This window comes from Dasypus novemcinctus, chromosome 2 (assembly GCF_030445035.2).
Source record: "Dasypus novemcinctus isolate mDasNov1 chromosome 2, mDasNov1.1.hap2, whole genome shotgun sequence".
NCBI classification, from domain to species: Eukaryota; Metazoa; Chordata; class Mammalia; order Cingulata; family Dasypodidae; genus Dasypus; species Dasypus novemcinctus.
The window spans coordinates 66,545,180-66,571,916 of record NC_080674.1 but is presented as its reverse complement, the minus strand read 5'-3'; the positions used below and the strand labels follow the sequence as shown (position 1 = coordinate 66,571,916).

Genomic DNA, 26,737 nt, shown 5'->3' with positions numbered 1-26,737 from the left:
AACTCATGATGCTCCTGACTTTGGAGATTATAATCACTCCTATTGCTTTACCTGTCACCTCTCTTCAGGTGCCATTCAGATAATGACACAAAGGACAAGGTGAGATGAGGATGCTCTCTGATTCAGGTGCTTTTTCGGCTTGAGGGCCCATAGGGCATCCAAGTAGAGATGTTTCAGCAGATCCATGTATCCCAGGGCACAGAGAAACTCTCTTAAGCAAAAGCTTATGCAACTTTCTCTTATCTATAATCATGCTTCATAAAAGCTCCTCTTTTAATAAATCATGGGTCCTAACTGTTTGCCAGAGACACTGAAGAAGCAGGTCTATTTTTCTAACTTAAAAAAAATTTTTTGGCCTGTGGGGTCTCCCATTTCATGCCTCTGTTTATCCAAGTTTTATTGACAATAGCCTAATAAATCTGAATGTTGTAGGATCATGTGGACATGAAGACAGTCTTAGGGGTTACCCATGAGTGCTGTAATGTTAGGAGGCATATGGCAATGCTTTACTGCTGGGGACGTGGGGATCTCACTGCGTGAGACTGAAGTTGAGCTGTTGACTTAAAGAAGATTCCGACGGAGGACCAGACGGTCCTGTCCAAACCACTGCTGGGCTAAGAGCAGGGACAATGCCCAGGTTACCCCTTCCTTGCTTGGATGCTGACATGTGTGAAGCAAATTACTTTTATAGTAAAAGTACAAGTAAAAATTCTGGATGTCCAAATGTTCCTAAATCTCACCAGTCTGCAGATATAAATGAGATGACATCAATATTAATTGCTTACCTCCCTTCTCAAAGCCTCCCTGCATCATTTGGAGGAGTCTCCAGGGAGGTCTGGCATCTGTTAATATTTTGAGGACATTCCATTGGACATAATTTTTGAAGACATAGCAAGTATTTTGTATATATTGTTCTGTTGTCTCCTTTTTCTCTAGTAAAATACTGTGAACTTCCACCCATAGGCTGGAAATTTTCCTATAACATGTTTTTTAAAAATGGCTATATGGTATGCCATCGGATATAATTTGGATAATTTGTTTAGCCAGTCCTCTATTGTTGTATGGTTACTCCCAATTATAAATAATACTGTGGCGAATGTCTTTGTACATACATCTTGCACACTTTTCTAATTATTGTCCTGACATAAATTCCTGGGCATGGAATTGCTAAAACATAAGGCATGCTCATTGTAAAAGCTTAATTTTATCATTATTAATGAATAATGATGATAGTAAGTACTATTAAACATTGAGCCAATGGGAGGCAATTCCTCTGGAGAGAGCTCTTAAAAACAAAAATAAGACTGTGATAGCCTTAAAAAAATTTGTGTCTTAAGGAAAAAGAACCTTTCAAATTTATCATGACCAAAGAACAATTTTGAATTTTTGAAAAACTTTTGTTTCCTAAACTTTAAATTAGATATAATATTCTTAAATAGCAATGGTGAATCAAAACGGTGAACAATTTGAACAATAATGTCCAAATTGTTTATTAGTGATACTTACCATCAGGGAGTCATGCAAGTCTGGAATGACATTCTATACTCTGAAAATTCAGCATCCTGGAGTTTGTTAATTCTCTACCAGTGAGATTTTAAAGGCCCAGTGGTCCGTCCATAAGGGATTAAGCAGAATGGATGACTTGTCTTCTTAACTAGATTTTAAGAGAAAGGAGAGTTGTCACCAATATATTTTAACCAAATGCCTTATTAAAGACACCACCAAGCATGGAGCTGGAAAGCAAGGGTAACCCAGACACCGCTGGCAGTTCCATCATTCGGTACTTTAATAACTCATTGGCAAAACATGATGAAGTAGTTTATGTTCCAGACTTTGCCTCCTGGTATCTAGATTTTTATAGGTGTTTTGACTGAAGTGTGGCGGAGGCATTTTTTTTTTGGCCAGTGATTTCTATTCCAGATTGTGGGATGTGAATAATTTGGTAAATTAACATCAATGCGTTAGACTGTTCTTTGTTACCAACGGTCCCCAGGTTGCCTGTTCCACTGGACCAGCACATTAATTTGTAACCGCAGGAGGAGGGCTGCTGGGCACATGCGCCCAAGTTAAATTTCCTTTTGCAGGTTTTCTTCTTATTTTGGATATTCAGGTAGCCACTAAAGTCTGAGGCAGCTCTTCTTGTGCATTCATAATTCTGGCTAAACTAGGGTTTCCAAAACTAATACCAGAGAGGAAAGATCCAAACCTTGGTGCTTTTGTGGCTCCACTCCCCGGGGCCAGTTTTCGGCCACGTTTCCAATGATCAGTCTGTACTCCTAGTTATATACTAAATAAACTGGTTGTGCTACAAATGGTGTTTTTCTAGCCTATTAAACCAGAGTTGGCAGTTTTCCATCCCTTAGGAGAAGCATTTGGCATAAATAATATTGTCATTTGGGAAGGCTAGACATGGTTTAAAGAAGTGACCTTGTATAAATATTGTCTGAGGTATGACTGAGGCTAAATTATATGACAGGGAGCTAGTATAGTCTGGGCTCTGGGCCCTCTTGGTAATGAAGTTGCTTCTTGCAGTAATGGAATCATTTGAATTGAAAATGTAATCAAATACATCAAAAGCTGCTAAAAACACAGGAACCAGCTTATTTATGAGCCCCCAGTGGCCAGAAGATGGCAAATTGGTGCTGGAAAATTTCTTCTTTGTTGAAATGGCTTTGTTTTTGTTAAAAGACAAGATGTCTTAGAAAGTAGTTTTTGTCCTTGTCACAATCTCAGTGTTAAGACTGCTAAAAACGCCAGGATTTTGTTGATTTCCCGCCCACATGTAGGGTGAGTAGTTGGGCCTGGGCACAGACTCTTGGGTGTCACAGGGCAGTTAGTGTTTGACCTGGCATATCGGGAACACCGTGCAGGCCCTGAAAGAAACTTATTTCCATTTTTACGCTCAACACCCTAGTTTAGGATTTCATTCCTCTTTCCCGGCCTGCGTTGCTCTAACAGCCTTCTGGTTATACAGAACTAATTCCTTTTTCTTCTTCCTTTAATTAATTGACTTGCCAGATTTGTCTCTTAAAAGCATGATTTTATCTTCATCACCCCACTTATTTATCCATTCATTCAACAAATGTTTATTCAGTGCCAAGCACTTCGCTCTGGCAATATTTAAGTTTACAGTCTAGGAGGGGAGGCAGATGTTTGACAAATAATCACACTACTGGATATATAATCATAAGCTAATGTAAGTGTTCTATAGGAAAGAAACGAGATTCTTTGTTAATACCAAATAAAGGAACATCACCTAGACTGAAGGGTCAGGGGAGGCTTCACTGAGGAAATGGTGATAAAGTTACCCGTGATCATGAATAGTTCTCAACCAGGCAAGGGGGGTGGGAACTGGGAAGGAACAGGATGAGGTGGGTGCAGTGCTTTCCACAGAGAAGGAGTGGCAAAGGTGCGTGGCAGGGGGGAGCATGGTGCCATCCTGTGTGGCTGGGGCACAGAGAGTGAGGGCCACACCAGGAGGGAGATGGAGGCATGTGAGAATTTGGGTCTATATTCTAACAGCAGCGAGAAGCCACTAAAGAGTGTTCAAGCAGGGCTGTGACTTGGTCGGATTTGTATTCTGAAACGACCACTGTGGCTCTCGTGGGGACAACTGAGTGACTGTAGCCAAGGTCAGGAAGGAGAGATAATGATGTTGAATCCAGGTCTTAGCAGTGAAGATGAGAAGTAGGCAGGTTTGAGCTTTCTTTAGGTGGGGGGAAAACACAGCGTTTAAAGGGAACACTGTAGCAATGGTAAAAAGATCTGGCTGCCAGAGTTTCATGGTGGGAAGTGGGGAAGGGATGGTAGGTGGCACACAGGGCATTTTTAGGTCAGTGAAACTGTTCTGTGTGATACTGTAATGGTAGATACCTAACACATGCATTTGCCAAACCCCATTGACCTGTACAATACAAAGAGTGTACCTTAATGTAAATGATAGACTTTGCTTACCAATACTAATACTGTATCAATATTGGCTCATCAATTGTAACACTAATAGGGGAAACTATGCATGTGGTGGGTGTATATGGGAACTTGCTGTATTTTCTGTATAATTATTCCATAAACCTAAAACTGCTAAAAAATAAAGTTTATTATTTTTAAAATGGAGTCTGATGATGGACTGTACATAAAAAATGGGGGAGAGGGAATACTAAAGAATGACTGTTAAGTTTCCAACTTGTGCAACTGGATTGGTTAAGCTGCCATTTACTGAGTGGGGGAATACCAAAAAAAAAAAAAAAGAGGACAAAATTTTGTAGGGAAATCATGAATAAAGACCTTGAAGAGGGAGCATACTTGGTGATTTTCAAGGAAGAGAGAGGAAGAAGGGGGTAAGGGATGATGTCATAGCAATTGGACTGGGTGGTTGGATGGGGGATATGGTGTAGATCAGGTAGGGCCTTATAGGACATTGGAAAGAGCTACGGTTTTAGCTTTTGAGTGAGATGGGACATGGTTGGAGGGTTTTGATTGGAGGAATTACATAATCTGTCCTCCATTTTTGAAAGACTACTGTGGCTGTTGTATGGAGAATAGACTCTAGAGGAATAAGGCCAAAAGCAAAGAGATCAACTGAGGAAAAACTATTATAAAATCCAGTGGAAGGTGGTGGTGGTGGCTTTGATCTGGGTGGTAGTTGAGCAGATGGTGAGAAGGGGTCAGAACCTCGATAGATTTCGAAGACAGAATCAGGGCAATTTTCTGTTGGATTGGATGTAGTATGACAAAAAGAGAGGAGTGAAGGAAGACTCCGAGGTACTTGGCTTAAGCTACCGGACGAATGCACTTGCCATTCACTAAAATGTAGAAGACTGTCAGATATTCAGGAATTTGATTTTGAACATTATATCTGTAATCTCTCTTAGTATCCGTAGAAATATTGAGTAGGCTGTTGGACATATGACTTGTGTTCAAAAGAGAAGTCCAGGGGAGTGGATGTGGCTCAAGAGATAAGGCCTCCACTTACTATATGGGAGGATCTGGGTTTGATCCCTGGGGCCTCCTGGTGAAAAAGAAGAAGAAAAAGCATGCCTGTGCGGCGAGCCAGTGCCCACATGGCAAGTCGAGCGTCTGTGCAGTGAGCCAAGTGCCTGTATGGTGAGCTGAGTGCCTGCATGAGTGCCTGCATGGTGAACCAGTGCCCACACGGCAAGCCAGTGCCTGTGTGGTGAGCTGAGTGCCCACGCAACAAGTCGAGTGCCTGCGTGGTGAGCCAGTGCCCGCACAAGTGAGGCACACAGCAAGATGATGACTCAACAAAAGAGAGACAAAGGGCAGAGTCAAGGTGAAGCACAGCAGAAACCAGGAACTCAGGTGGTGCAATTGACAGGGAACCTCTCCACATCAGAGTTCCCCAGGATCGAATCCCCATGAATCTTGGAAGAGAAAGGTGAGAAGAGAAGACAAAAAGAGAAATAGTTACAGAAAATCACATAATGAATGGACACAGACAACAAAAACAGCAGGGTGGAGGGGGGGGGGGCAGGGGGAGGAGGGAGAAAAAATAAAAATAAAAAAGAGAGGTCCAGGGTAAAAATATAAATCTAGGTATCTTCTAGATATAGATAGCAATATTCAAAATCATGAGACTAAGGATGAGTTTACCAAAGGAATAAGGAGAAGATAATTCTATTTACTAATCAAGGTTAACATCACCAGTAATAAAATATCAACATCATATACCCCCTGCTATGATACACCAAGAAGGGCACAACATTTTTTTTGTGGTATTTTTTTTTTGCCAAACATGCATAACTCCGAAAACATCAGACAAACCCAAACTGAGACAAGATATTCTGCATAACAGCTGACTAGAACTCTTCAGAAGCATCAAGTTCATGAAAGCCAAGTGCTGATGAAGAAACTGCCAGAGTAGAGGAAATGAAAAAGACATGACAACTAAATGCAATGCAGGATCCCAGATCAGATCGTGGATCAGTAAAAGTATTGTAGTGGGAAATTCAAATAAAATCTGTAGTCTAGTTAATAGTATTGTACCGAAGTTAATTTCTTGGCTTTGATCATTATACTGTGGTTATATAAGATGTTAACATTAAGGGAAGCTAGTTTACGGGAAATACAGGAACACTTTTATTTTTGCAACTTGTCTGTAAGCCTAAAATTAAAAAAAATAAAAATTTATAGCTTTTAGATGTGTATCCCTCCACCCCCAAGGATGTGGCTGCCCTTTCTGGTTTTGCACAAGGAAGCTGGAGAAGTAAGCAAAGCCACCCTACCAGGCCTTCCTTGTAGACAGCGTTAAAGCCTTTGGACTTTCCACTTCGAGCCAGTGGAGGATTAGGCAGGGAATGTGGAGGAAGATGGGAAACTAGACATGTTTGTTTTAGGCAAAAAGAGACAAGAAAACAGAATAAATACTGGGTTACGTCTGGATTCAGGCAAACACCCAGTTACTCTCAATTATTCATTCCGTTCTCCAAACAGAATTGACCATGAGTTAGTTCATGACTCAAAAGGGTGTTAGCACATTGTAACGTCTGGCTGGGAAGATTGCTCAAATCCCACAGGATTATCTTTGAGGAGCCTTGCAGGGAGCGTCCTGTTTTCTCTTGCCACGGCTAGTTCAGGCAAGCTGTAGAGGAGATTTACGCCTGTAGGCCTGAGAGGTAAATTGCATGAGCATTATAGATGACCTTTGCCCTCCAGAAGATTGCAGCTGGATTGAGATAACAACCTGTAGAGAGTGAGGAAATGGCCTGGAATAGATCCACTAGGATTGCGAGGAGAGACTTCCACTGCACCCCCCTTCTCAGTCAACCTTGCTTGGTGGGAGGGAGAGGGGGGAGGATATTAAAAACTCCATCATGTCTAAGTTCCAGAGGGTGTTGCCAACCAGTGGAAAATGTTAATTGTAAATTCACATATTAAATATTAGCCTTGGGGAAATTATAGAAGGGCTTCAAAAGAAGACAGAAGGGTTCCTTGAAGCTCGAGAATCTGTGCCCCTGCCCAAGGATGGAATGGAGAACCACTGAAAAGGAGGCCCTTGTTACCATGAAGTGCCTCACCTCCCTGCTGACCCACTGGGAACAGACCAAGCATCAGGAAGACAGTCTTATTTTTTTGGGTGGGGGGAGAGAGTCTTAATCCTTGGAGTCACCTCCTCACCAATGACTGACCTCCTTGCCTGGGCTAGCATGTCAGCCCTGATGGCTGTCTCTGCTCTCAGAGACTCTGATGTCATGCTGTCTAATACTCAAAAGTGCAAATCCTACAAAATGCTATTATTAATGGAAGCCGTCAATTTCTGAATACTTACTACATGCTAGGCTCTTTCTATAATTGTGTCTAATCCTTTCAATCACCCTTCAAAGTAGTCATCGTTCCCATTTCACTGGTGAAGAAACAAGGCTTAGCTTGTCTGAGATCACACAACTAGTGTGTGGCTGAGCCAGGACTTGAACCCAGGTGTGGCTTGCCACAGAGTGCCAGAACTTTCTACTCAACCAGCTGTCTCCCCGATACTGAGAATTCATGGTACCAGGAGTTAGGGACGCCCTGGGAGAACATTAGTGACTCTGGGAAGTGACCTCCCTGGCACTGGCCATCATTCCTGGGGACTTGGAGGTAGCCCACCCTGTGGACACACAATATCACCGAGGATTTTGGGGAATTTCTCTGGGGATGGGGAAATCGGCAGCTGGTGACTCAACAGGCTGAATTCAGGGGCGGCTGCCTGCTCCTGCTGCTGCAAGCAGTCTAAAGGACTGAGACACGTGAAGAGTGAGGGCGAAGGGCATGAAGAGTGACCATCAGGAAGCAGATTTGGCCCAGCAGATAGGGTGTCCGTCTACCACATGGGAGGTCCAGGGTTCAAACCCCGGGCCTCCTGACCCATGTGGTGAGCTGGCCCACATGCAGGGTTGATGCGCACAAGGAGTGTCGTGCCATGCAGGGGTGTACCCCCGGTAGGTGAGCCCCATGCGCAAGGAGTGTGCCCTGTAAGGAGAGCCGCCCAGCGCAAAAAAAAAGTGCAGCCTGCCCAGGAGTGGCACTGCACACATGGAGAGCTGAAGCAGCAAGATGTCGCAAATGAAAAAAACAAGACACAGATTTTGGGTGCCGCTGACAAGAATACAAGCAGGCACAGAAGAACACACAGTGAATGGACACAGAGCAGACAACTGGGGGGGGGGGGGGGGAGGGGAGAGAAATAAAAAGAAAAGAGAAAAAAAAAAGAGTGACCAGCACACCTGGACTCCTGATGTTGGAAAATCATGTGGATGTTCTGTCAGCAGCTGCCCACAGTTACATTTCTGCCTTAAATTTGGGGTGGCTTTACCCACCCAAGTCTCAAAGGCAGAAAGAACAAATCATGATAGGCAGGCACTTTGACAGTGAGTGAGGTCCAGGGTGTTAGCTGGCTCTTTGCCAAAGATTTGACATGTGAAGAGGAGCAGGGAAACTTTCTTGTTACCTTCAAGCTCTGTCCTCTGGCCTGAGCATCCTACAGAGAGAACGGTAGCCAGGTCCCAACCCCACTCCCTAGAGTGAATGCTTTGATGCAGAATTAAAGGGCAGTCAAGGCCCAGAAGACATTGTGTAAGCACCTACCACATTGATATAGATTCACTGTTAACTATTTTCATTCAGTGCAAGCAATGGGGCAAGAGCATTCCCTTAAATGTATTAAAGACATCTTAAGACGGTTTTTTTTTGAGAAAGGTAAATGAGGAAAAAGAAAAGTCAACTTTTCATGTCAGTATTCCGAAGATGGTAGCACATTTATAACATCTGCCCCTTGCCTTTACCTTGTCTTATCTCCCCCAGTTCCCTGCCCACCCTCCACCTTTGTTCAGCCATATTGTCCCCTCTGCTCCACTTTTGCATATTTTCTCCCTCTCCTTGAAACAGTCCCTACCTTACTCCTCTCCCTGCTTGCAACACCTCAGGTATTTGTCCTCTGGGCCACCCTTCCTGCCCATATAAGCTTAGGTAGCAGTCTCTCCCATGGGCACCCTGGACCCTTCTATCAAAACTCTTACCACTTGCTGGGGAAATCAGAAAAGTACAAACTCACCACCACCACCACCATCACCACCTCCTTTTCTATTGTGTGCAGATGTTTTAGTCTGTTTCCATTCTAACAGTCCAGGCATGTTAGGTCTAATGGAAAGGCCTGACCATACCTTGAGCCCAGAAACCATGAATTAGCAGCCCCAGCTGCTTATTGGAGCAGGAACTCTCAGTGGCAGGACACCCTCCCCCTGGAATGTGTAAATACTCAACATTCAAACAGCAGTGGGTCTCTCTTCTCAACATGCAGTAGGGCGCAGGAGCTGCCATCCATTCGCCCTGACCCTATCTCCTCCTCAGGAGAGCAGCCATGGTGGGATCTCTTCCAATGCTCTTTTGTGCTGTGTAAGTAATAAAGCAGTCACTTGCTGAAAGTTTCTGTTGTGCCTGAGCCTGTGTTCCCATGATGCGTGTAGCAACTTGCTCCTCACTGCTCTGTTTTGTTAGCTCCTTGAAGGCAGGAACTGAATGTTACTACCATTGTTCCCTGGTTCTTACTGTCCTAACCTTCAAGGACACATGGTGAACAAGACAGAAAGACCAGCCAGCTGCCAGCCAGACATCGCTCCATGGACGTCCCATGTGTTCCCCACATGGAATTAAACCTGAGTTCCCTATCACCGTCTTTGACTCTTCCCTCTTCTCTGCCTCCTTTATTCAATCATCCACTAAGTAATGTCCATTCACATGACTATAAGATTATGTGCTTAATATATGCTAGGCGTTGTCCAGCAACTTTATACACATTAACTCATTTAAGCCTCACAATGATTCTCCAAGGTAGATACTACCATATCCTTGCTTTGCAGAAAAGGAAATTGTGGCAAAATAAGTTGAGTAATTTGCCTAAGATCATACAGCTAATTAGTGATAGAGCCAGGATTTGAATCCAAGGAATCTTTCTTCAAAGGCCTACCTCCTAAATATTTCATTTTCTCCTGCAAGCCATTCCCCATAAAGCATCCAGAGCAATTTTTCTAAGTGAATTCTCCTTAAGTCCCTTCATAGCTCCTGTGATGGTTCGAGGCTTTACAGACCACAGAAAAGTATTTTCTGAGCGTTAATCCATTCCTGTGGATGTAAACCTATTTTAAGTAGGAGCTTTTGATTAGGTTAATTCCATTAAGGCATGGCCCATGGTCTTAATCCTCTTACTCGAGTCCTTTATAAGACAATGTAATTCAGAGTGGAGAGAGAGAAAGCCACAGAAGGAAGAAGCTAAAGCAACACCCAGAAAAGAAGGGGAGGCCAGCAGATGCTGCCATATGCCTTGCCATATGACAGAGGAGACCAGGCTCACTGGCAGCTGTTCTTCAGGGAGAAAGCATCTCCTGATGTTGGCTTGATTTGGACATTTTTCTCGGCCTCAGAACTATAAAGTTGTAAGCTAATAGATCCCCATTTTATAAACCAACCCATTTCTGGTTTATTGCTTTTGTCAGCCCAGCAGACTGAAACAGCTCCCCACTACCCTGCAGACAGAGTCCAGTGAGAAGGCCCTTCCTGTCTGCCTTAGCCTGTTTTCCAGCTTTATTTCTTTCCACTTTTTACATCAATTCTGTGTTCTGTGGTCTTCTCTTCTCTTTTCCTGGCTAATCTCTACTTGCCCTGAAGGTCTCAGCATAGGTGCCTCTTCTTCCAGGAAGCTCTCCCTGACCGCCTGACTTGGCTGGATGCCTTCCTCAGTATTGTCATGGTGTCCAATGTTACCTCTTTGTTTCAACTGTCCTACCCCTTAAAAGTCTAGTTCACTCCTCTGTCTCCTTCACAAAGCTGTGAACTAAGTCTCATTCTCTAGGGCTCCTCCATGGAAAAAACAGTGCCTGCTACATGATAAATACTCAATAATGTTTGTTAAATGAAGGAATAAAGGGATGACATTTATGCTACAATTCCGACTTTGGCTGATTTTAGAAGGGCCTCTATCCCTGCCCCTTCCTACCTTATATAGCATACAGAATTGCCAGATTCATGTGTAAAGATGGTACTAAAGTTTATTTGTGTCTGCTATGAGCAAGATACTAAACTAAGGATACAAAAATAAGGCAACCATCCCTTCCTTCAAGTCTAGCTCCTCCTTGTGGAAGCAAAATATTACAAAATAATAGAAGAAGTATTGAGAGAGGTATATCCAAGGCTGTGTCAAGTTGGGAACATCTCATCTGAACAACAGCTCGAGGACAAGAAAAGGTGATACTTGAATTTTGAAGTATGAGTAAGAATTTGTTGGGGAGAGGGGCATTCCAAGGAGTAGGTAGGAGAATGTACAGAGGGAGAACAGGTGACAATTGGTAAAGGCAAACGGTGCAGCTGAGGCACAGGATCCTATGGCAAAGTGAGGAGAAAATCTTGGAAAGATGGGGAAAAAAGTTTAAATGACAATGTAAGAAGTTTGGACTTCATCTATAGGCAATGGAGTGCTTTTGAGAATTTTTTTTTTTAAATAATGGATGGTAAATAAGGGAATGACATGGTAAGAGGTGCTTTTGGATGTATTGCTCTAGCACATGGATGGAAATGAGAAAAAAGACCAAGGAAATTAGTTAGGAGAGTATTACATATAATTACTAGAGACTAGGAAGGTGAGAACTGAGTCAGTCAGAGAGGAGGGATGCGGGGGTGGGTGGGGGGGGGGAGGGAGAAACCTGGGAAATAGAATGATATAATTATTAGTTGACATCTGTGATGCTTTGTGGCTGCCCAGCATTTTTTGAACACCCTGCCTATGGTTGGTGTTCAATTTATTAGTCCATCCTCCCCAAGGAAGAAGCCAGAAATGCACTTTCCCAGATTCCTTAGACAATGGGACACAGCATGTAACCTGGGCTCTGCCAATCAGATGCAACCACACAGGACTTTGATTTGGAAAGAGTGACATGAAGATAGTGGTTTCAAATGGGATCCATTCTGGCAAGGACAGTGGTGGGACACTGAGTTTTGAGAGACTGGGGTCCTATGAGGCTCTTTCTCTCCCACTTCCAGAGCTGGCATGTGATCTGAAGGCCTGTGGCATCAGTACAAGCAGCAGGATCTCTACTTGACAGCCTGGGAGGGTGATTTGGGCATTCTTCCTGTCTGCAGAGCCTCCAAACTTGACTCCCAAGTTTTCTTGAGGATTCTGTGAGCTGCCTAATAATTTATTAAGTTCTTTTCTTTTTTTTTCTCTTTTTTTTTGCTTAAGCTAGCTAGAGTGGCTTTGGTTGTTTTTCAGCTAAGAACACAATATGATACAGCTAGAAATGAAAGGATTTGGTAATTGGCAGTGAGGAAGAGGGTGAAATTTAGACTGACACCCAGATTTCTGTCTTGGGTGCCTGGGTGAATGATAGTGCTGTTAACTAAAATAGCCAATGAAGGGGCAAGAACAGCTTGGGGAAAGGAGTGGGAAGTAATAATGAGCTCAGTTTTGAACACGTTGAGTTTACATTTCTGTTTGGACATAATGGGTCATAGACAGAAATACCAATCTAGGTATTAGCAAGGAAATCGGAAAACAGATTTAGGACCTGTCAGAACATATTCATTTACTAAATTGATATTAATTGAGCTCTAACTATGTGCCAGGCACTGGGGAAACATCTGTGAATAAAACAAGATACCTGTGGTCACAAAACTCAAATGCTAATGTGAGATCAATGCGGTGGTATTGTGCTCTTCCTGGGCTGGGCCTAAGCCGAGGCAGACAAAAAAAAAAAAAAAAAAAAAAGCCAATGTGAAGAGAGCGAATGTAGATCAAGCAGTTGAGCAACCATTTCCCCCATGGGAGGTCCCAGGTTTGGTTCTTGGTGCCTCTTAAAGAAGACGAACAAACAATGAGCAGACAATGAGCAAAAACAAAATGAGCAGGGACGGATGTGCTTCAAGCAATTGAGCACTCATCTCCCACATGGGAGGTCCTGGATTCAGTTCCCAGTGCCTCCTAAAGAAAAAACAAAACAGACAAAGAACAGACAACAAGCAAATAACAATAAGCAGACAATGAGTACAAACAACAAGCAAAAAACAATGAGCAAAAACAATGAGCAAACAGATGATGGGGGTCATTTCGGGGGGGAAAGCTAATGTGAGAAGTCAGAAATAAACAGGTATATTTAAGATGTGATTTCAGAAGTCATATGTGTTGCAGAAAAACCCGAGCAGGTAAAAGGATAAAAAGCGATGGTTAGGAGAAGGAGAGGGTAGAACAGCTATTTTAGAAAGGGGCTCAGGGAAGGCCTCTCTAAGGAGGTGACATTTGAAGAAAATTAGGAGTGAGCTCTACAAAGGTGGGAGATGAGGAAAAGCAGTCCAAGCGAAGGGCACAGCAAATGCAAAGCAAAAAACAAGCTTAGAATTTTCAAGGAACAGCAAGAGGGTTAAAGTGGCTAGAGAGCACTGAGCAAGAGGAGAGTGGAAGAAGATGATCTTGGAGATGGGGATAGGGACCTGATCACGTAAAGTCTACATTGGTGTTCATGATGAGGAGTTTTTAGTCCATTCTAAGTTTGATGAGAAGCTATCAGATGGCTCTGAGCAGGGAGAGAAATGATGTGACTTATGCTTTTAAAGATCACTGCTGCATGTGGAGTAGAGTATTTTGGGGTGGCAAGAATGGAAGAAAGAGATGAGTTGGGAGGCTAGTGCAGTAATCTAGGCAGGAAATGATGGTGGCTTAGACTAAGGAGATGATGGGTGGGGCAGTGTGGTGAGAAATGGTTGGATGTTTGGTATCTTTTGAGGGTACAGCCAAGAGGATTTGCTGATGGAATAGTGGTGGATGTTAGAGAACAGAGGAATCTAGGATGACTGTCAGGTATTTGGTCCAAAGAACTAGGTGACTAACAGTATGGTTTAATTAATGAGGTGGGTGAGAGAAGATTTGGGGAGTGGTAATTTGCACTTGAGTTGGGATGCCTACTTGACATCAAAATAGAAAGGTCAAGATTTGATTTATCAATTTGAAATTCATCAGTTTAAGAGAAAGTATTTAGAGCCATAGAATTGGATGAGATTACTAGCGAGTGAGTGTGGGTAGAGAAGAGGTCTCAGGGCTGAGACTTTTGGTCATGCCAGTGGGTAGGTTGAGGTTGAAGAGATGAGAAGAAGCTAACCCCTATCAGTGAGTAAGGAAAACCAGGAGACTGGTGTTCCAAAACTCAAATTAGTTTCAAGAAGGAAGGAGTAATCAATAGTATCTATAATGTTCCTGAGATAGTGAATAAAGAGAGAACTGGCTGTTGGATATAACAACATTGAGGTTGCTGGTAGGACCTTTTCAAGTACAATTTAAGTGGACTGGTGGGGATAATTAACTAGTGTGGGTTCAAAAGAAGATAGAAAGTGAAAAAGTGTGGTCAGTGAGTATAAAGAAATGTTTCAGAGTTTTGTGCTAACAAGGAGTAGTGTAATGGGAGGTTAAGTGTGCAGTTGGTACCTGAAATTTTGGACAAAGCAGAAATTGCCAGGAAAATGTATACAGTGAAATGAGAAGGTTGAAAGTAGAATCTTAGGAGACACGTCAAAGGATGTACTGAGATGAACTGGTCACATGGGAGGAGAAGCAAGAGAGAATCATGACTGGGAATCCTGGAGAGGAGGGGCTGCAGTGTCAAATGTTGCTTGCAGGCCAAGTAAAACAAACTGGATTTTGCTGCTAAGAGTTCTTGGTAACCTTGACAAGAACAATTACAATAGTGTTGAAGGTGGAAGACTGTACTCTGTTGAGGAATTAATGGGAGGGGAAGAATGGAAGGAATATATTCAGACCCATCTTTAAGAAGAAAGGAGAGAAAACCACCACAAGGAGGGACGATTGAGGGAAATTTTTAGACATAAGATGAAGGGAAGGAGCCAGTGGAAGTCAAGGTGAAAAGGGAGATGCTAGATGGAGAAGGGCTTCAGAGGAGCAAGGAGATGATGGGCTCTAAAGCACTGGGTGAGGAATTCACCTTGAAGAAGGGACTTTTCCTCGGAGCTGTGAGGGAAGGAGTCAAGGATGGAGAGAGAAGAAGGTAATTATTCCAGTGAAAGGAGGAAGGGAGAGGAGAGATAAGACAGTTCTTACCTAACCGCTTATATGGTCTCTCTGAAGCCGGAGGCAATATTCAGTGGGGAGAGGAGCGAGTAATGATAAGAAGAAAGTTGGGAGCTTCAAGGGCATTACTGCAGTGCATTCACAAATACAAATACTTTTATTGACCTAACTTACACACACACACAAACTTTCTATTTTGAAATACTTTCAAACTTATAGGACAGTTACAAAAATAATACTTAACCCACATAGAAAACTCCAACATATCCATTCCCTCCAGATACCCAGACCCACATTTGAACATTTTGCCATATTTGCTGTATCATTCTATCTACCTACCTATCAATCAGTCCATCTTTCTCTACCTATCTCTCTCTATCTTTCTATCTCCCCATCTATTTGGTTTGTCTATCCATTTTCTGAACAGTTGAGTGTAGATAGTATACATCGTGCTCCTTGAACAGTTAATATCGCTATGTATATTTCCTAAGAAAAGGAAATTCACTTATGTATCCATCTTAAGTGCAGATATCAAGTTCAAGATTTTAATACTGATATAAAGCTTGCAGTCTATATACCAATTAATGTTGTAATAATGTCCTTTTGAGTCTTCTCTCCTCCCTTGTTAGATCAAATCTAGGATCATGTATTGCATTTCATTGTCATTTTCTCTCTCTCTCTCTCTCTCTTTTCAAATTTGGAAACACATATACAACATAAACTTTACCATCTCAACCACTCCCAAGCATATCATTCGGTGAGATGATTCACATTTACTATGTTGCAGTACCCTCACCACCTTCCATTACTAAAAATTTCTCATCTCTCTGAACAGAAACCCTACATCTGTTCTGCATTAATTTAATTCCCCATCTCCTCTGTCCCCTGGCAACCTGCACTCTAATCTCTCTCTATGAGCTTGCATAAGCTCATAAGCTCCATATATTCTTTGTAATTACCACGGGGCTTAAATTTAACATCTAAATATTAACAATCTCATTTGCTTTGATACCAGCTTAACTTTGGTAGTGTATACTACCAACTATGATCTTCTATCCTTCATATCCCCCACTTTTATGTAGTTCTTGTCACAAATGACAGTTTATATATTACGAGTTCAAAACCACTCATTTATCATTACATTTATGTATTTGCCTTCTAGATCCTGTAGGAAGTAAAAACTGGCATATCAAATGAAAAATACAATAGTAATGGTATTTATACTTATCTTTGTCATTTCTCTTCCTGGAAATCTTTATTTCTTTATGCAGATTTGATCTATTGTCTTTTCAACCTGCAGAACTCTCTTTAGCCTCTCTCTAGGGCTGATCTAATAGTAATGTACTCCCTTGGCTTTTGTTTATCTGGGGATATCTTAATCTCTCCCTCCTTTTTGAAAGATGGCTTGCCAGATTAGAATTCTTGGTTGGCAGTTTTTGCTTTCAGCACATACATTATACCTTCTTACCTCCATGGTTTCTGATGTGATATTGGCACTTAAGCTTATTGAGGCTCCCTTGTACATGACCGTTGCTTTTCTCTTGCAGCTTTCAGAATTTTCTCTTTTTCTTTGGCATTTAACAGTTTGATTATAATATGCCATGGTGTGGTTCTATTTGGGTTTATCCTAATTAGTGTTCTTTGAGGTTCTTTCATTAAATTTGGGAAGTTTTCAGTCATTATATCCTTGAATAGTCTCTCTGCCCCTTTTTCTCTTTCATCTTCTTCTAGGACTCTCACAATGTGTATATTGATATGCTTCATCATGCTGCACAGTTTCCTCAGGCTTTTTTCACTTTTCTTCATTCTTCTTTCTGCTCCTCAGAATGAATGATTTCAATGGTCTTATCTTCAGGTTCACTTATTTTTTCTTCTGCCAGCTCCAATCTTCTGTTGAACCCCTCCAGGTAATTAAAAAATTCTGTTACTGTGGTCTTCAACTTTGTTTGAATCTTTTTCATAATTTCTCTCAGTTGACATTCTCTTTGTGTAATCTATCATTTTCCTGAGTTCTTTAGCTCTTTGTATATGTTTTCCTTTAGCTTTTTGAGCATATTTAGGACCATTTTTAAAAAGTCTTTATCTGAAATGTTCCTGGTCTGATTCTCTTCATTGATGGTTTCTAATGCCTTAATATTCTTCTTTGCCTGAGCCATACATTTCTTTGTATGTTTTTAATATTTTGTTGAAACCATGAGATTTTGGTATTTTAATATGTTAATGCTAGAATTTAGACTCTGAAGCATGAGTTCCTTAAGCTTGTAGCTGACTACTGTTATGACTGAGATTTCCTTGAGTGCTAGGAACTAACAACAACAAAAAAAGGGAACACAAAAAAGAGAACACCTTTCCAGTCTTTGCAGATGGACCTGTGTGAATGCTCTTCTTCAGGGCTTATCCATACTTTGAGTTTAGAGAATAGCTTGAGGCCAAAATCTAGGGGCCCCTCTGTTCCTTTCTGCACAAGTATCTTTTCCTGGGCCTGTGGATGTGGATGTGGAAATTCCCCTGTTTACACAGATACAAATGTTCTCTCTTCCCTAATAAACAGTTTCTTCATGGTCTTGGGCACTTGCACTATGTGTCCTAGAGCCAGCAATCCCCTGCCTCATGCACCATCAGACAGATTGGGTCAGACATACATGCTCCCAGTATGTGCAAGAGAGCTCCTCTCTCTGTGGAAGTGCAGGCCTGCTCCTTACACCAGACAGTGAGGGATGAGGGAGAGACTAGCCAGAGTGATATGAGATCCTACTATTTGTAAGTAGTCTTTTTCTTGATCCACTGCTTACTCTGTTACTACAGTCCTTGAACTGTTTTCTGGAGTTGAGAACGATGTGCTTACCCATTTTTGCTGGTTGTTCAAAGCTTCTGTGGGCAGACAAAGCCCTGAAGTTTCTCACTTTGCCATCCTGATCAGGGTGAACAATCTCCACCTAACTTTTTGATGTTTGTCTCTCTGTCCTAGCAAATCTCCCAACTCCAGTTTGACAAGCCATCTCCCTTCCCCCACGTAACTCCCTTCTCAAATCCCACCTGCAGCCTTAGGGAGCTTCCTGTCATGGGTGACTTATGAAGAGAATCTTTGACTTCTCTCTGGCACAAGTCTTTCCCCAGGAAGTCTGTGTGGACTATGCTCAACACAAGTAAAACACAGAAAGTAGAAAAAGCAGAAAAACAACGCAAGACATTTTTTAAAAAAGTAAATTGTGATGCATTATGAATAAAATACATAATTCAAGTGATTCTATAGTGTATGTATGCTATATGTTTTAGGATGTAAACTTTTGTAAAGCAGCAATTATTTTGTCTTGAGTTTTCTTAGGAGGCAGTTTAGAAAATGGTCTTTGAATCTCACTGTCCGGGACCAAATTAGAAATATGTAACTTAAACTAGTTATTAAATGTCTCAATGCCTTAGTGGTCTCACCTGCCAAATGGGGATGGTAAAAGAACCAACCTCTTGGGGACTGTTGTGAAGGTTAAATGACAGACTGTGTGCAAAACTCTTAGAACAGTGTCGATGTTGAAAATACTCAGTAGTCACTAACTGTTTGTATTTTATATTCTAAAGGAACTTAGGTATATTGGGGGCCCAACATATAGCTTTTTATTCACAGAAGGTGCTCCAGCAGAAACTTAACTACTCCTATAAAGATGGAGTTGAGTGAATAGAGTACTGTAAGGGTTCCTGGATCTAACACCTTCTAATTTTATATTCTTCCTTTTATGAAACAACACGTGTGCTGCCTGGGAGTATGATGTGTTGACCTTAGGACACAGTGTGAGGCTGGTGAGCAGGGAACTTCCTCGGTCCCCTTGCAATGCCACCTCCTTCATTGAGATGCTTACTCTTGTCCCAGGTATCCTATGATCTGCTGTGCTTCCTGCTTGTCTGGGTTTCCAGCTTCTTTCCACTCTTCCTGCCTGGCTGCCACATAATGCCCCCTCCCTATTAACTTGAAAAATGACCTATACTGATTCCAGATCCTTCAGGTGAGAGCCTTTGGGCTAGACAGTTGATCAGAGAGATTTATCTCTCATCCCTCCTTCTAAGCAACATTTGCACTTTAACTGAGGCCCTTCTGAGGAGGCAGGAGAACTCAGTGGTTGTGAGAACACCAGGTGAGGGAGGGTATTGCAGTGCAGTGGGACTTGGATGGCCATGGGTCCCTAAGGCCCATCTTGCTGGAACCGTTGGGAGAGTTATTCTAGGATTAAATTTGTCTCAACTTTTTAAGCTCTGGAAATAGAAAATGAAATTTTCACACCCGATGTTTGGGCACCATGCTTGTATGTGGCATTGGACTCCAATTCTGTGGAGAGAATGGATAAGATCTTTATGCCTGGGAACAAAAACAGCAACAGTCCTTTGAAGCTGGTTTTGAATGTAATGCTGCAGTTCTAAGGTAGGCATCATATCTCTGAGCTTGCCGAGACGAATCAGAGTAAATCTGGTGTCCTTTAAAAACACATAATAAAGCCTAGCCATCGTCACCCTCTCAGCTTCTCAGCGTCATCTCCAGTTACATCCACCCCCGCCCATCCCTTATTGAGACTGTGAGAAAGGTGGTCCTTATCTTGGCATTTAATGGGGTCCAGCTAGGGGAAATGTCAACACTTTCACTGGTTCTTTGTGTAGCTAAGAGAGCTGCTAATAAAAAGTTAATGTCTTCTGCCTAAAGAGACATGACAGCGAAATTCAATGCATGTAGCTTGACTGGATAAGTTCTAAATGGTAGCCTTAAAAAATATTTTAGGACAGTTGAGGAAACCTGAATATGGATTGTACATACGGATCCTTGCTACCCAGATTATGGCCTGTGGACCAGCAGCAGTGGCCTCACCTGCAACCTTGTAACACAGAATTCCAGCCCTCCACATGAAGTGATTTATATGCCTGATAAAGGTTAGCAAGCACTGTATTAGACAATACTACCATATCAACGTTGCACCTCTTGAATGTGATAATGGTGTGGCTGGAGATGTCCGTGTGTGTGTGTATAAGACTGCATGTGCACTTTTCCCTGGAAGAAGTCAGAGGCCTGTTTGCAACCCTCATTGAGGGTGAGGATTTCAAGGCAACTGGACTCCAGATTCTTCCATGGCACCATGGATTGTCCTACTGAAGCCATTAGAGTCGTCTAGCTGGAGAGTGCAGGCATGGAGATGTGTGCTGCACCGGGAGGAGGAAGCATGCTGGAGCCTAGACCAATCCCTGCTGGATGAGGCTCTAGAGTCCGAAGTGGCCTGGGGATTCATTCCCACTGTGGGGCAACAAGGCAACAAGGTTAAGAGTTCGGGTGCGGCCTCTTGACTCAGTGGGGATTTTTTTTTCCTTCAGACGATGACACAGCTTAAAATTCCTTCCTTCATATGTTGTAATTCCCTTTGGTTTTCCCCAACCCTTTAGCGACATCGGGCACACCCTTACAACTGTGTGTGTTAGTGACAGGAGGGAAGTGAGGCCTGCCCTGTGTTCACGCAGAGGCAGCAGCACTGCTCCAGAGGGGCAGCAGTCCCCAGGTTCCAGACTGTATTTTCCAGGAAAGGGTGGAGCCGCTGCCAGCTCCAGGGTCTCCTGTCTCCTCTGCATGACTGGGTTCTGTATTCAGGATTACTAACTCTAGGACCTTTTCTCTAAGTGCCAAATCACATAAAAGAAAAGTGGTGAGAATGAATCTCCCCTAAACCCTATACTTCTGCAGCTGCAGAGGATACTGATTCATGGTGAAGTATTATTTCAAATGAAGACCAGCACAATAGAAAAGACCTGAGAAAGTACCTCTTCCCACTCTTGTTTCCAAATTCCATTCAGGTTTGGAACTTATTTGAACAATTTTCATTTTGAAACATGAAAACATGGAAAAATCCAACCTATTTCTGCTAACAGTAGACAAAGATAAGCATCTCTCCACAAAGGTACAAGATTATGTTACCCTTCTGGAATCCTAGTAGCCAATTCAAGTTGTTTTTGAAGCACAATGCTACCCATGAGGCCTAAACCAAAAGAACCAGACATTCCAGATTGACTCAAATAATTCCAATTTTTAAATGTAATGTTCTGGCACCTCTCTGATTTCCATATTTGTTCCAGTTTTCATCACACCCTGTGATATTGAATGGCAAGATGAAGAACAAAACACTTCCCTGGATAACTCAGCTGCCTTCCAACCTTGAGGCAGTCAGGTATAGGGTATGGATTGTCAGGAATTAAAGGAAAACAAAATCTCCATTTGAGAATTTAATTCTCTTTCAACAAATACAGAGAAGAGAAAATTTGTTTTGTGGTTTATTGTGGAGGAGGGGTGTCCCCCGCCACCCCCTCCACAAAAGGAAGAAAATTTTCAATGGAAATTATGGATCTTTGATGAACTTTTAATTTCTGCATGATTTTGGATTTAGTGAAAGCCAAAATAAAACACAGACATACTGTGTGTATGTTTTACCCAGATACTTAGGAGAGGGAAAACTGCGTTTGTTAACTTAGAACCATATGACTCTCAAATACATAGTAACTTTGCTTTTAAGGTAAGTCACAGTGCTTCTAGAAACCCTGCGATAGGAAGGTTAAATTCTTTAGGTTTTCTTTGGCACTATTAGAAACATTCAGAGCTCAGGGCTGGGATGCAGCAGTCCTATATTCCATCTAGCATATCTGCATTGTCTCTGACTCCACAGAAGACTTTACAACTGAACTGGAAAGCAGCTCTCCTGTGCTACATCTAGTCTGTGTCGGCCAGACCTTATCAGTTTTTCGTACTCCATGTGATAATTACCTGCTGCCAAACATGCTTGTCTGAATTATTCCATAAAACACACTTGATAAATGGACTTATCAAGACCATTATGTCTTGAAGAACTTAAATTAGTCCCAGATGACTTTCTTTTCAGTTAAAATATAAATTTTAGTGAATGCAAACATATTTTCAACTCAGAGTTCCATTTCAACCACTGAAACACATTCTGGCACTAAGTCCTATATCTATTTCTAATGTTCATGACTTTTGTGTTTTTTGGAAACAAACAAAATTTCAGGTGGCTGCATCTATTTTTTATTTTTATGATTCTTTTGCATTTTTTGGAAACAAACAAATTCACAATTCTCTAGCTGTAAAATAAAAAAAGAACAGCTGTCTCATAAGGATCTTAGGATGATTAGATAAGAAATAGACATAAGGTGCTTCCCACAGTACTGGGCACACAGCAAGTATTCAATAAATATTCAGTAAATATTATAGCAATTTCTTTAACTCTGTTGTAGATGAAGGTAATTTAAATATGTTAATTTCTGCTTTCAAATTAATGTATTTATCTTACATTATAAAATGGTGGGTTCTGATAGCAACTCAGAACTACATTTTTCTCTATTAGTTTACTTTTAAAATTAAAAGCTCTTCTTGTTTTACTTTTTAAGGCCCTCAGTTTTTCCAGTCCTACTCCCCACCACTCCTGCTCTTCTCCCAACTCGCCAGGCTGACAGAACCATTTACTGTTTTTATTACACGTTCCACAGTTTCTTGGATCATGTTTCTCTTATCTAGACAGTTTCTTCCCCATATCTCTTTATTTTGATTCCATTCTTCCTTTATGGTCCTATTTGAATATCTTTTCTTCTCCAAAGACATCTATGATTCTCTCAATCCAATAATAATCTCTCCCTCAGAGTCACTCTCATGACAATGATTACCTTTTTTAAAGAAATAAACTAACATTTTTGAATAGGCTTAGATTTATGGAAACGTTTCAAAGACAGTACAGAAAGTTCCCATATTCCCTTTGCCTAGTTCCTCTGTAGTTCACATCTTACATTATTATGGTATGTTTGTCACAACTAAGAATCCAACATTGGTACATACACTTAGCACTTTTAACTTACATTGCAGCTGACTGTAAACTGTAAACTCCTTAAAGTCAGGATTCACAGCTCCTGACCTACTCATCTCTGGAATATGTGCAAAGTTCATGTTTACCATTGTGTACCAAGTGGACACTAAAACAGTATTTGTTGAATGAAGGAGTAATTGCCTTCATTGCCTCCTTTACCAGAGGCCCCAAGTATGTATGTATGTGTGAAGGTATGTATGTAATTTTTAATGTGAACTTTTTTTTTAAGCTTTATTTCTTTCCCTCCCCACCCCCCCACCCCCATTGTTTTGCACTTGCTGTCTGCTCTCTGTGTCTGTTTGTTGTGTGCTCTCTGTGTCTGCTCATCTTCATTTTAAGAGGTATTGAGAACCAAACCCAGGACTCCCATGTGGGAGGCAGGTGCCTAGTCACTTGAGCCACCTCCTCTTCCTGCTTGTTGTCTCTCATTATGTTTCCTCATTGTGTCATCTCATTGAGACAGCTCACCATGCCAGCCCATCATGTCAGCTCACTGTCTTGCTTGTCTTCTTTAGGTGACAGGAACTGAACCTGGGACCTCCCATGGTGTAGGCAGATGTCTAAGTGCTTAAGTCACATGTTTAATTGAAGTAGACATATATACAGGAAAACGTGATCATTAAGTATATTGCTCAATGAATTTCCAAAGAGAACCCACTCATTTACCTGTCACCCAGATCTTCAAATAGAACATTTCTAGACTACAAAGGCTTCTCATCAACCTGCTGTGGTCACTACCACCCTCCATCTTGACTTCTAACATTACTTTCAGTTTTATTTTAATAATGGGACACGGTGTCATAGTTCATGCTTATAACTTGACTCATTTTTATATTGTTATCACATCCATTCAAAGTTGCTTGAATCTGTTTAAAAATTCACTGCTTGATTAAAGGGTATACAATGCAGTGGATTTTCCAACAGTCAAACAATGTCCATTGTCTTTGTAGTTTATGAAGTTTTTTATTAAGGCCCAGCTGAGGTTGTGTTTATCTACTTTGGACTGAAGGGCAATTCCAGTTCTGAAAATATCAGTTGGGCCAGTGTAGGAAGTAGGACATAAACCATTTTCGTTTTTGTTCCCTTAGAAACAAGTGGAACAAAAGTAAGTTTTGCCAAATGGACATATACAAAGCCACCGGGGAAATAAATGTTATTTTTAAGCTTCTAAGAGGCTATCACAAATAACTTGGAGGAGAGTGGAAAGAATTCACAAAGCAGTGGACTGTTTAGCAGGCAGAATACAGTAAGATCAGCAAATGTCTGGTGAATGTTGTGACTTTGAAGAGGGGATGCTGAGAGTTCAGGACGGGAGGGCTTGACCTGACTAGACATGATTAGAATGCAGCTGGCTTTCCCCCAGTCCTGTGTAAGCAGGAAAGCAGGAAGAGAACCATCCTCCAGAGCCGGAGCAGCAAGATCCCTGGATACTAAAAAGAGCAGCTTTGGAGATCTGGTGTGTTTGTTGCTGGCATGGGTCAATCAGCTGCCAGAGCGCCACGTTATAAGGCTGGACCTTCTCTACTCTTAGAGCAAATCCCACCTCACGGAGACACGGTGACCTGCCGTTAAGGGGGAGACCATAGCTGGAAGGAGGATGGTATCAGTACAGGGAGCTGCTCTGAAAGGAAGATGGGAAGAAGGGCAGTCACCTCCTCTGGGTTCAGAAGGAAAAGAAAGGCACCATGCTTTAATCTTCTGAAGTTAGATCACTAGGCACTGCTAGTTCTCAGATGGGTCAAGAATGGTTGCTTTGAAAAGTTTATACCAATGAGAAAAAGTTGCCTGCTTTGTTGTGTACATTTAAACCTAGACAGATAACATAGTCACTGGTCAGTATAGCTTTTCTCAGCATCGAGAAACCAGGCTCAGATGGAGACGGAGACCACGGCTAGTCTCCCTGATGCCAAAGACTTGGCTGTTTCCGCTAATACTTGGGTTACAATTCTAAGCATAGGATGAACCTGTACCGACTTTCTCTAGTGTCTTTGTATTCATACAAGTATAGGGTTGCATGCTTTTTAATGACTAGACTAACTAACAATAGAGTGTGTAAGATCTTCTGAATAAAAGGTCCTGGGAGCCCAAAATGATTCTCCAACTTTAACATTTCCCCAACTATCCTCTTCAACCAATACAACTTTCAGTCACGGTGATTTACAGGATATACTTATACATAGGTTTATGCAGGAGCTCACAGAGAAGGTCATGGGCCCTGCTTATCCGAGATATTGGGACTCTTACTTACATAAACCTTGACTCACCCTCTCATAAAGTGGGACAAGAGAACTTCTGAAAAGGGGCAGATGTACCAGGGTAGAAACTCCACTTAGTAGAATTGCTCTTCCTTGCTTCACTCAGGCCCAGTTCTTTCTCTATTTTCATTAAAAAAAAAATTTTTTTTTTAGTAAGTAAAAGAGATAGGAACTGTTTTCCCAAATAATACATTAGGGTTTGGGAGTACCACAATTAAAATTGAGTTATCAGACATCAAAGTTCTAAAACCCATCAGCCACTTACATTCATGTGTGTTTTTCCCTTAGGTGCCAATGTACTATCTGCTTCCTGGCTTCTTTTTCCCGTCAGAGGCACTTTTGTCTTCTGCTACTAGTTTCCCTCTCCCACTCATATTGGGGCCTTCCTTCACAGTTCCTAACAGTTCATCCTGCTGCTCTGTGAAACCAGCAGCTCACTTTCCCTGGTTCTCTACCAGCAATACAGAAATGAGCAGAGGCTTTCACATTTCTGTAATTCTTTAACGTATACTGGGTCAAATTCTTCGTTGGGGCTTCTCTGTCGCACCAACCAACCCAGCAAATTTTAGGGAGGGTGCAGGGATGGCCTTACCCATTACTTAAATGCTAGTAAAAACTGGAAGCTTCCTAGATGTCCATAAATAGAAATAATACTTAAGTGTCTGATGGTACATCCTTTTAGAGGACTCTCTATGAGCTTTAAAATGATGTTTGATAAAAAGCTTCTGCTATATGGTTGTGTGAAAAGGTAGGATACAAAATGCTGCATTCGTAATATGTCCACAACAGATAATATTAAAATCCTGAAAATCTTTTGCCAAGAAAAGAAGGAAATGCATCAAAAGGAAAAGAGGATGAGTCTGAGCTTGGGACTTTGAAGAATTACTTTTCTTTTTAAACATTTCCACTTCTTAAATGAGCACGTCTCCTTTTTTTATAATTATGAAAAAAGTAACCAGTCAGCAAAAGCAATAAACAACAATAGAGGCGTCGGGGCCGCGGGGCGGCTCTGGCCGAGGCTGGCGGGGCGGGGCGGGGTCGCGGGACAGCCTGGGGACGGGGACCGCGCGCGCGGAGCCGTCACGGACGAGCCTGCTTTATCTCCGCGCACGGATGACGTCACCCTGAGGAAACCAGAAAGTGCTGATTAATCACGAAGTCAGGACTAATCCCTGGAAAGAAATCGGGGAGGTTAAACGAGAGGGTGCCCCAGACGAGATTCCAATCTCAGACGCCGTCTAGGGGCCAGCGTCTGGCGGACCAAGTCCCGCGGCTGCTTCCAAAAGGTGGCCTCTCCCCGCCCCCCGCCCCCGCGCTGTGGGCGGGGCGCATGCGCAGCAGAGTGGAGCCCGAGCCCGGTCCAGCCGCTGGCAGGCCACCTGCTCACCGTCGCCCGGCTCTGTCCCTCCAGGGACAGGTTCGTTCTGTACTGCGCTGACTAGCAGTGCTCTTAAAGATGACTATCAACATTGTGGTGAGACAATTGTTTGGCCCAGCACTGTTCCAGCACCAGAGCCAAAAAGGGTAAATTAGATCCTGAA

At 42.2% G+C, this 26,737-nt stretch overlaps 1 long non-coding RNA gene across 1 annotated transcript; it reads right to left on the bottom strand.

The window, feature by feature from the left end:
- Positions 1–1,512: 1,512 nt before the first annotated feature.
- On the bottom strand, positions 1,513–25,652 carry LOC131280093 (uncharacterized). Its single transcript, XR_009187686.1, has 3 exons — positions 25,462–25,652; positions 25,206–25,316; positions 1,513–1,654 (listed from the first exon to the last, which is right to left on the bottom strand). It is a non-coding gene; the product is annotated as an uncharacterized lncRNA (long non-coding RNA).
- Between the last annotated feature and the right edge of the window lie 1,085 nt (positions 25,653–26,737).